The sequence below is a fragment of the Monodon monoceros genome, unplaced genomic scaffold (assembly GCF_005190385.1).
Source record: "Monodon monoceros isolate NGI ecotype Baffin Bay Population unplaced genomic scaffold, NGI_Narwhal_1 Super_Scaffold_18, whole genome shotgun sequence".
Taxonomy (NCBI): Eukaryota; Metazoa; Chordata; class Mammalia; order Artiodactyla; family Monodontidae; genus Monodon; species Monodon monoceros.
The window spans coordinates 9,116,727-9,128,756 of NW_021703774.1; the positions used below are offsets into that span (position 1 = coordinate 9,116,727).

General features: G+C 42.4%; 1 pseudogene; it reads right to left on the bottom strand.

The window, feature by feature from the left end:
* Positions 1 to 1,882: 1,882 nt before the first annotated feature.
* Positions 1,883 to 4,952, bottom strand: LOC114899475 (annotated as a pseudogene).
* Between the last annotated feature and the right edge of the window lie 7,078 nt (positions 4,953 to 12,030).

A 12,030-nucleotide genomic window follows, 5' to 3' on the forward strand; every position in this document is an offset into this window, starting at 1 on the left:
ATCTTACGGCTTTATCTCCACTTTACAAATCGGAAACTAAGGTCTGGGGACAAAAATGCTTTGTCCAAGGCCTTGCCAGTTACTTGTCAGCTAATTACTGACCGAGGTAGGGGAAGAATTCAGCCTGTCTGCCTCCAATCCATATTGTAATGATGCTGCCTCTCAAATCACTTGCAAATATACATGGAACACTTGTGTCTTAGGCTGTGTCTTCTGTAGTTGTCGTAAGTTACTCCAAGTAAGTTTTCGAAGTAGGAAACCCTCTATTCCCTTTTTGAAGATTCACAATACAAAGTAACATTGTCAAGTCTCTGGAAATGTCTGTATTTTTTGAAATCTGTGTTATGTTGCATTTTTAAATGTTTCCTGATTTCACAAGACCACAGAACACCCCCCTTGGGCACTGTCCCCCACCCCGAACTAGGCCTGAAAAGGTGTCAAAACAGTAAGACTTGTTATTGTTAAAAGCGTGGGTGAATGCACTTCACGGCAGCTTCAATAAGCAGTTATTTTCTTGACATAAACCATGCTTGAGAATTACATTTGGTTTAGATGGACATCTGTGATGTGTAGGAAGCCAAACTTTGAAGATCAATTGTGTTGTAATTTGATTCACTCAGTCCTTTAGCAACTTAACCAGGCCCTAATTAAAACAAAAACATTTACTGGTAATATTTTCCTCATAGAAAATTCACCCCTTTTTAGTTAACAGACTAACAGGAGAATCCACAGCAGTTTAGAGTTGCTTCCATGTGTTCCTAGGAACGAGAAACCATGACAGAGCACGGCCTCAGCCGGGAGTCTTCTGCATTTTCTTATCTGCAATGAGGTAAGTTGATGTGGAGATAAATGAGTCTGAGATACAAAGAAGTATTTACCCCTGGAAAATATGCTCTGCACTAAAACAGAGGTGAGTACCAATGCAAGCAGAACAGAACATGTGGAGCTTTTATAGCCTTGAGTTTTCAGGAAATTTATGTACAAAGTAATAAAGAATGAATACTACAATCACTTGATATAACAGGATATTCTTTAGTATCTCAATTTTTTGTTATTTTTATTATGATTATTTCAGGTCAAGTGACCTATTTTTTTAAGAATAGAGAAAATGCTGTTTTGAAAAAAGAGGAGGTGCTTTAAAACTTGGAGTTTTTTCTCCATTCTTTTTTTTTTTTTCCCAGTATCACAATGTTTATTGATAGATACAAGTATATAAAATCAGGGCATGAACATGACTTGATAAATTAAGTAGACTTAATTTCAATACTATAATAAGAGGGACCAATTCAAATTCTCACCATTTGTTTCACACCCACAAAGACCACTTTAAGGGCATCTACGATCTCTCAGAACTGGTCCATTTTGTACAAGTAAACCCTGTTTCTTTTTAAAAGACTTGTGCACTTGCCCAGGCTCAAGGATATTAAAATCTAGCACATAAAGCCCAGTGTAGAAATACAGGCAATATACTATTACGGCAACAACCATCAATTACAGTTAAAAAATTTTCTGTAACAACCAAATGGATAATCAAATATTGCAACAACTCAGGTATTACTGAGCAAAGTGCATTTCTACAGTATTCAGTGTTGCTATTCAGTTTTCTAACTTAAAACAGCCTATGATAACTGGCAGCAAAGAAGGTCCTTGCAATAGACTGCCTCTGCTTGAGAACTTACGATGTAATTATTGCATGCTGCTAATATACTATCTAAACATTAAAGATACTCCTAAAATATTTGATGGTAGACTATGATTAAGACTTTACACTACAGAAAAGCCTTATGCAGAAGGAAATCCTAACTGATGTGCTTCTGCTTTAAATATTGTGAAAACGTTACAGCGAGATGAATTTTCGCAGTGGTTAGGTCAAATGCAATAACATCATAGCAAAAGTACGCTTTGCACAATTTAAGGCTTTGGCTGGGTTTTTTTAGCCAGCTTCTTCTTCTGATTCTTCTTCTTCTGCAGTTTCTAGCCAGGTTAGCCACTGATTCATGTGGAACAAAGCCTTGCCTTTCCCTGGAAACTCTTGGGTTATATCTTCTTTCCAAGCCAAGAAAGCTTCTCCTTCAATAACCTCCATGTCATGGAAGTGAACAAAAAAGCAGAGTAACATGCCTTTAGGGAAGTTGCTATTGTAGCAGTGCACCTGAAGAGCATAGAGGGCACTGACTTGTAGATCAACGTGAACATGAAGAGATTTCTGCATTACTGGCTTGAAGGAAAGAAGCAGTTGTTTTTCCTGCTCTAACTGTTCTGTGGAAGGAGCAGAGGAAGAATCTGTTTCATCACTGGGCGGGTTTACTTCACTAGAAATGTACTGTAAGAAGCTTGTCATTAAGATGTTCACAAATCCTTTATCTACATGAAGTTTGGGAGAGATGTTATCTTTAATCCACTTATATATGGTTTGAGGAGATGGACCCAACTTTATTTGCTTTAACAGTTCCTTCTCCAATTTGAGGAGTGGGAATAAGAAACTCAGTCCCTTTCCTTCCAAGATCTCCAACATGCAGTCCTTATTCCGATCAATTTCTGGGAGCATTTTCTGCATATTGACCTTGCTTTGTTGGAAAAGCTCTGTTAACCATTCTCAATCTTGTAATTTAGCTAATTGCTGAAGACAGAGTAAGAAGAGAGGAAAATGGGTGCCATTTTCCAGTGGTTGAGCTAGTTCTGAAATGCTCAGCAGCTCTGAAATGATAGCACGAGCCGCAAACTGTGCTAAATATGATTTCACCAAGGGGATGTCAACCTCCAGTTTGGGGCACTGGTCCAATACATTCAGGAAAGACTGCATGAAGTTGTCACTTGTGGCCATCCCTTCCTGTTTGAGGAAACTGATCAGAGAACTTGCTTTTTCTTTATCTTCATCACTTCTGTCAAGTGACAGGATGATTACTTAGGTTAACATCTTGGGGAGAAAGTGTTTAGGAGACCTCATCTCTCTTATACCACTGACAGCTTCGTTTGCATTTCCACTATTCAGATATTCGGTTACAACAGTTTCGGTTAATTTAAGCAGCTCTTCCTTTGATGGTGGTGGCTTTTTACTGGTCTTGGTAGGCTTTTCCTGAATAAGTGGTGGATTACTTTTGAGCCCAAGCTGAGGTGTCTGTCCCAGCGGTGGTGTCTGAGTGCGTGGTGGTTGTGCACTAGAAGGAATCACAGTTATCTGGGGCTGAAGCTTTGGCACTTGATTTTTATTCATTAGGAAAGACTGAGCAGGCCTCAGGCTAATCTCATCTGCATTAAGCTGTCCTTTCTTAGAAAACAGAGGTGGCATATCCTTCGAGTGTCCTTGCAGCTGGGATAAGAATCCCTGACTCTGGTTATGGGAGAGCTGGCTTAGCCCCTGGCTTTTCATAAACTTGCCTCCCATCTCCCCAAACTGCGATTGTGTGGGAGGTATGATGTGTCCCCCATGGCCATTGAAGAGTTGATTTGAACGATGACGCCCCATGGTGGGTGAAAATCTATCCTGGATAACTCCTGGACCAGTACCGATTCCGCTACCTGGCATTTGTCCAAACATATCAGCAAGTGCTCCAAGTGGGTCCCTATCCATTTTCATCCTGGGTGGCACGAACCGTCCCTCCAGAAAGAAGTCACTTCTCATCCCTTGAGCCATAGGAGCAGGAATAAACACTCCTAGATCTTTTACTGCATCTTGACGGATTTGGTTGATCGTCTTTGGTCCACTGTCAAGAAAAGCCTTGCGAGGAACCCAGTGGTGTTCTCTCAACTCTATGGTATCCTGCAGCAGGAAACGAATCCTCGCCGGCAATTCCTTACTTAACATCAAGGAGCACATTCGGGCAAAGTACTGATCCATTAAGGACTTGGCTCGTTCCTGGTCTAACCTAGGTCCCACTCTCCTCATTATCTGACAGAGGCACTCCAAATCCTCTCCCATATCTTTGAGTTGGACTCTCTTCTTTTTTTCCAAAAGTGTTTTGATGCACTTATGAAGGATAGATTCATGAATAAGATCAAGCTTTCCAGGTTCTCCAGTGAATTTGATGTTCCCCAGCATCTTGGTCTTAGCAATGGCTCTCTGTTCCTTCTCCTTGGGGAGGAGGGGATTTTCACGCTTATCACAGACATCAACATTTCCGGTTCGGTTTTCAAATTCCTCTTGTAATTTGGAAATTAGGAGGCGTCTGAATGTTGTGCTTTGCTTCTGTCCTGGCTGACCCTCTGCTGCTGGGCCATCAAAGTTTGGTGCATCTTCTGCCAATCGCAGACATAGCTGAGCATACAGTGAGCTATACTTTGGCTCTTGTAGGGCTTTGTCCACAATCAGCAGTATGACCCCTTTAAGGATGAGTTTACACTCTACACCCACACTGAGGCGCTCAAGGCATAGCCTCTCAAACTTCTCAGGAGTGAGCTTCCTGAGTATGCCTCTTACTTTCCTGAAGATTGCATCACGTCGTTCTTTTTCATTTGCGGAGTTGTTTGCTGCGGAGTCGTCATCTCGTCTAGTGCTTGATGCAGGAATCCATTTCTGCGCGTTTTGCCCTGGCGTTCTCCCCAGGAACTCGCTGTTGCCAGCAGTCCTGGGACAGTGCTGAGGTGCCCCCCTACTTCCTCCTCCGCCCGAAGAAGCACTGGAACGAGAAGCAGCCGCTTCTACCATCGCACTCTCCACTTTGGCGGCTTGACAACGAAGACTTTTCAAAAGAATAATATTAATGGATGGGGTGGGGAGGGAAAGGGATGGAACAAATGAAAACCCTTCACCGAGAGCTCAGCAGCTGCCACTGCAGCTGCCGCCTCAGGATCCGGTTGCGGGGACAGGGAAGGGAGGGGGAGGGGAACGGAAAACAAAAGAGGGGGAGGGAGGGGGGAGGAAGGAGTCGGGACTGGCCTGAAACTCTCAGCTCGAAAGAGTCGCTGCTGCAGCCACCACCTCCATAGAGCTCCGGCTCGCTGCTGGCCTCCATTCTTAATTTCTGAGAAATTTCCTTGAGAATTTAAACTTTTGTTTTTAAGTTGTTTTTTTTTTTTTAAGTACAGTTACATATAGACGTAGAAAAAAATCTCTGCGGATTTGTATGGCCCTCGGGGGGCTAAATTGAAAACACTGTTTTCTTGGATGAGTTCTTAAATACAGAGGGGAATTAACTGCAGTATGGGTTTTTTCCCAAGGTAATGTTAATTCACTCATTCATCAAAGACCACACATTACTGTTTACCAAGTGCTCTGGAGTCTGATAGGCCCTTTGGGAAATACAGTCCAAATATACAGAGTTCAAGGTTCATGGTCGCTGCTGTCAATTCGGTGGCGTTCCAGTGGGATGACAAGGTAGGTACACAACTGTGATAAGATTAGTATGAATACAAGGGGAGCAATGAAGTTATTCGTTGTGATGAAGTACTGCGTGGATTTCAGACAACTATAGGAACTTTGGAGAGAGATATATATGCCTGGAGGAGTATAGTAGAGACAGTTTTTGTGGTAAGTGTGATACTTGAGTTGAGCAGTGAACAAAGGAACGCTTGGGTAGCAGGCGAAGAACAGAGAGAACGTCCTGTGCAGGTGGGCTGTGTTAGCAGCGGCAGGAGAAAGTAACCCTCCACCCCCACCCCGCGATAGAGTCTGGGGATGAGTAATAGCAGAGTTTGTGTGTAGGATGCATGGAGAGAAAGTTCTAAGGGAGAAACACATGATTGTTGATGCAACAAGAAGGACACATTTCATCTGCGTAGTATTAATGCTCAGAATGTTTAAACTGAGTCTAACTATCCAAATTGTAGCACATGCTGGAAAACCCCTGTCCTGGACCTTTAAAAATGTCAACATCATGAATGACAAACAAGGCTGGGAGACTGTCCCAGATTAAAGGAGGTTGAAGAGACATGACATGTGTGACCCTAGATTGTAGCCCAGAGAGGAAAAGTAAATTAAAAAAACCAAGGACGTTATTGGTATAATTGGGCAAATTTGAAAATGGACGTGTATTAGATAATGGCATCGTATTACTGTTATATTTCCTGAGTGACATAATTGTATTATTATATAGGAGAATGCCTTCATTTGTAGGAGATTTGCATTTAGGGATGAAGTGTTATGATATCTGCAAGTAATTCTCAAATGGTCAAGAATATATTCGTGCACACACACACACACACACACACACACGCACACACACAGACGAGAAACAAGTTCAGCAAAAGCTTAACATTGAGGAATCCAGACAAAGGGCCTATGGGTGTTTCTCTTACTATTTTTGCGACTTTTCTGTAGATTTCAAAATTTTCAAAATAAAAAGGAAGGGGAAAATAAATTTTCTGTGAACATTTGGATGTTCATAATTTTTTTGTTTTACAACTTCTTTTATTTACTTGATACTCATTGAACATGTTAGTAAATGACCTCAGGGCTATATCACTCGGTTTGTGCTGGTTATTTTTGTGGAAACATTTGCTTTATGATCATCATTAACACATTTTAATGTAGTGTGAGCGCATTGTATCCCTGAAAATGACTGGATAACTATGTACCATCTTTTCCCCCTTGAGTGATAGACTCATGTGACACAGCAGGCTTTTCAAAGGGTCCTAATCCTCACCACCATTATAAGACAACTTCTTATAGGCATTTTCCTTTTTTTAGGTGTTCATGAAATAGTGTAGATTGATTCGCTATGAAATAAATAATCAATACCTTTTTTTTTTTTTTTTTGCGGTATGCGAGCCTCTCACTGTTGTGGCCTCTCCCGTTGCGGAGCACAGGCTCCGGACGCACGGGCTCAGCGGCCACGGCTCACGGGCCCAGACGCTCCGCGGCATGTGTGATCTTCCCGGACCGGGGCACGAACCCGTGTCCCCTTCATCGGCAGGCGGACTCTCAACCACTGCGCCACCAGGGAAGCCCCCCTATTTTTTATACATGTATTGTATGCCTATAACTTGGCCAAGTGCAATTCTTGCCTTCAGGGAATGTGTACAATTACTGATAATACATGCCTGGCCAGTTTACTCCAGGGCATGTCGGGCAATAGGGGATGATGATTTTTATGTGCCTCAGGAGTGATGAGAAAAGTGGTGTGATTTTTCTGTTAACAGTGAGATTTTGGAGAAACACACCTGGATGAATTGCATTGAGGCCAAAGATTTGGGCTGTTCCCAGGGAATTATGGCTTCCAGAAACTGCCAGTAATGGGTAATTCTCCTTATTTAGGGCTGTACTGAGTGCCTTCCCCTTTAATCATTCCATCCGAAGAGCTTGGGCCATACCAGTTCTTTGGTAACGTGGTCTCTGCTGGCATCTGGAAGGAGTCACTTTTTAACAGGCTTTCCATCTGCTAAGATGATTAATGATACCTGCTCAAACGGCTAGAGCTGTATTTCCTAGAGGAGTTTGTGGGCGTGTGCTGACTCATGCAACCTCTGACCTCATGTCCCCATTGTGATCTGGAGCATGTACTTCCAAGAGGACTGGTCAGGTGACTGCCAGGCTATACCCATGGAACAAAACCAAGTTAAATGTTGCACAACCTAAAAACTTGGCTGTGGAAGTGCCACACTCCAAATTAAAATCCATCCCCTTTTTTTTTTTTTAATGAGAATTATCAGTTCGTTTCATCTGGTTTTACCTTCCATGGGGGGAAGTTAGTATTAAGCAAATTCATCTCCCCATTCAACAGGGTCCAAATAATGCAGCCACAAAATTAAAGCAACACGGGCACTATTGTAAACTGAAATCACGGTTCACTTTACAATATAAACCTGATAACCAAAGAGAATTGATCAGAAGGTGGATATGGGGTTCATTTATTTAAAACATTCAGAACCCTGATATCCCCTAAATTAGGATACAGAGAAATACAAAACAAAATAGTAAAACAACAACCACAAAACGCAATCGTGAGGAAAGTTTTCACAGGACGAGATTTCAGGAGCTAACAGGTGGATCAAGTGTTCTGTTGACTGCAGAGCGTGTGGTGGACTAGACACGGCCAAGCTGTGGGGTGCCAAAGCTAGAATTGTAGCGAGTGCATTCTAGTGTGCTCTGAGATGGAGTATCACACACCAAAGAAGAGAATAGACATGGAAGGTTAGGAAAGGCAAGGTCTAATGATGTAGAAGAATGATTTTAATCTACACAATATTATAAAAAATTATTAAAGGATTTAATTTCAGAATGAAGATACTGGGAACTTAAGGCTGAATAATTAAAACTGATTATTTCCAACTCGCTTTCCATACTTATTGGAAATTTATAATGAAAGGTATACACATATATTTTAAAAGAAATTCTACAAACCAATGTTAGATATTGGAAAAAGAACAGCAAATTAAATCCAAAGAATATAAAGGGAAGAAAATGATATGATAGCATAAAAGATTAATGGAACAGAAGAAACACACAATAAAAGAGATTAATAAAGTCAAACTTGCTAAATTGAAAAGATTAATAAAATTGCTGAACCCTTAGCAAATGTGTTTGATGGTGAAAGATTGAAAACCTCCATCATATCAGAAACAACGCTAGGATGTGCTGTCACTCCTTTGTGTCCTAGTATACTTGGAGGCCCCAAGCAACGCAGTAAGAAAAAGACAACACTTTAATGTTAGCACGGTAGGAAATAGGCATTATTTGCATAAGATATAATCAAAGTTTGAGATTTTATACATAAATAGTATCAACTAATAAGAGAATTTAGCAAGTGTGCTGATTCTAGCCAGTGTACAGAAATCATTGCATTTGCATATACCAATAACACAGGTAGAAATTAAACTTTAAGAACAAGATACTATTTAAGGCAATATAAATAATTCAAATACTTAACTCTAGGTGCAAGAACTCTATGTAGAACATTGTAAAATATTCTTTAGAGGAATTAAATACGATCTAAATACTATTGAATTCATGAATTGTAAGACTCAATCTTGTAAAGGTGGTAATTTTAAGAAAATTGATTAATACTATTCCATCAGAACCCCAGCAGATGGTGGTTATTTTGGGGGTCTGGTTTGTTAGCTTCAGTGTGTGTGTGTGTGTGTGTGTGTGTGTGTGTGTGTGTGTGTAAATTGAAAAAGCAGTTTTCATTTTGAAGTTGGGAGTCGATTTTTCTACAAGTCTCACACTTTTTCCTAGTGTCTTGAACAATGTGTAAACCCCAAGCACTGCGCCAACAGCACCTAATGGTAAAATGGGCCCGTTTATGTATCCCCAGGTCTCCATATGCCCAGGTGCATGGTATGCTCACTATGATACCACAGTGTGCTTCTGCTTCTATTCTAATGAGTCATTCGCTGCTTAATTCTCTTCTAAGTTAAGAAATCCATGCATGTGTTGTTGAGTGGTTTTGCTTTAAAGTTTATATAGGTCTGTGGTGGAAAATTGTGCTTATTAATTTTATGAAACTATTAAGTTAAAACAAATACATGATACTTTAACTGAAATTTGTGTTCTTACATATGAAGCATCATTATTCTACTTTCTTCATTGGTTGCTGCGACAGGAGAAACTGTTTGAAAAATATGGCTTCTACCCACATTCAAAAAGCAGATCAAGACTCTACTGCTTTGTCTGGTAAGTACTGATTTTCCACCGTGTTTGTCTGCCCTCTAGTGGTTACAGAGCAAAGTCCAAAGAAAAATTCCACAGGTCAGAATCAGATGATTTAGTTTTGAGAAACTATTATTATTATTATTTTAGTTCAGCCTGGCTCTCTGTGTAACGTATTACTACATTTAGAAATCTGGGACAGGTCAATAGCCTAGACATTGGCATACACTTGTACAGTGCTGTTATATATGGTGTTATCAAGTATGCAAGATTTTTAGTTCAATACTAAAAGACTGGTATCAAAATAATTTATACGTTGGTAAAAAAATAACAATGGAACCCAGTCAAAATGATAATTATAGATAAAAGTTTTGAATCCTTACACCTGTTGCTAAGCACTTTCCATACGTTATCTGATTTTATCTACACAGCAATTATGGAAGCAGGTCACCATTTTACAGATAAGGAAACGGGCTTAATGTGGCTAAGGTCAAATATATGACATCACTTATATGTGGAATCTAAAAAATAAAACCAACTAGTGGATATAACAAAAAGGAAACAGACTCACAGGTATAGAGAACAAACTAGTGGTTACCAGTGGGGAGGGGGAAGATACAGGTAGGAGGTTAAGAGGTACAACTACTAGGTATAAAATAAATAAGCTACAAGGATATATTGTACAACGCAGGGAGTGTAGCCAGTATTTTATAATAACTATAAATGGCATATACCCTTTAAAAATTGTGAATCACTATGTTGTACAACTATATAATATCGTACATCAACTATATATCAATTTTAAACGTTTTAAAAAGGTCAAATATAAACCATAATAATAGCTAACATTTTTAAAGCAACTTTTAAGTGCCAGAAACTCTACTAAGCACTTTGTATGTCTGTATTAGGCAAGGTTCAGGGTAGGAAACAGAAGCCTCTCCAGAGATTTAAAGTGGAAGTGGGTAGAGACAGAGAGTGCAGCCCTTACAGTCAGGGAAGGGCCAGGGAAGCAGGTTCTCGGGTGGCTGGGATGCCCGCCGGGATGACACAGGCCCAAGGAGCTCCCACCTCTGAGGTTGGCCCCGACATAAGGCCACAGGTCTCACAAGACTGAAAAATCCGGACAGTGGACTGGAACTCCGCTGCAGGAAACCTCCGAGTTCTGACACCTTGCTTGCCAGCACGGACGGCTGAGCTGCAGGGACATGGCCTCTCGCTCCTGTCCAGCTTCTGCCTCCGGCGGACAGAACACAGCTCACACCCAGAGCCCCTGCTGCCAGGGAGTGGGCCTCCCTCTTCTGGCCGCGGCGGACCAGGAAGTAGCATGGGAAGGGGTGGGGGTGGACATGGGGGCAACTGGCCACATCACACACAACGTCTTGTCCGTCCAGTCCCCACAGAGGCACGTATTTTCGCTTCTGCATCTTGGAGATGGGGAGTAGAGGCACCAGCAGGTGACATCATACGCTGGAGCATCAGGGTAGGAGGCTGTGCCTCTTTCCTCCGGAAGTACAGCACGTCCCACTCTCTTGATGTGACCGCAGGACGTCAGCGTTCGTTCCAGGTTAGGATAACGTGGAAACGGCGCCCCCTACACAACACGTCTTCCTTCATGTTTCATCAGGATGAGACCCAGATTCAAAGAGAAGTGAAGTGAAGATGGTGCTCTCCTGCTGTCTCCTGAGTGAGTTGACTGCCTGGGCTTGGGATAAAAAGACGTAAAATCAAAACGCAGCTCTCGGGGGCTTCCCTGGTGGCGCAGTGGTTGAGGGTCCGCCTGCCGATGCAGGGGACACGGGTTCGTGCCCCGGTCCGGGAGGATCCCACATGCCGAGGAGCGGCTGGGCCCGTGAGCCATGGCCGCTGAGCCTGCGCGTCCGGAGCCTGTGCTCCGCAACGGGAGAGGCCACAACAGTGAGAGGCGCGAGTACTGAAAAAAAAAACAAAAAACCCCGCAGCTCTCCTGCTCACGTTCTTGCGGGAAAACAAATGTGTTCACTAATGCTTGTAAGACTGCCAGGCACAGGGAGCTCGTGGCGTTGCTGGCGCTGGAATGTGGGTGCAGTTGGCATATTTGGAGGTATCGAGGGGCTTTACAGGTACTCGGCGCAGAGGACATGGGGTGCTGTTCTTGTTTGTCCAGCCGGGCTCGCTGGGCTGTGCCTTCCCTCCGCGTGCTCTCCAGACGCGTCCTCAGCTCCAGAGGCGGTTGTGGAGCCACATCAGGCCAGTCTGACGACTCACCTCAAAAATGAGCGCTTTGGTAGAGGACCCGTGGGGACTGAAAACAGAACTGCAACGTTGTGTGGTAACCGTCTTCAAGGCAGTCATTTCCTGACCGCTTTAGGTAATGCCCCTGACTCCTGTGGAGATTCCTGCGGGGGCGGGGGGTCCTGATTCTTGTCTTTTCCGAGGCACAGTTGTTCATACATATCTGTGGGTATATATGTATATATACGTGTGTATATATATGTGTGTGTATATATGTATGTGTGTATACATGT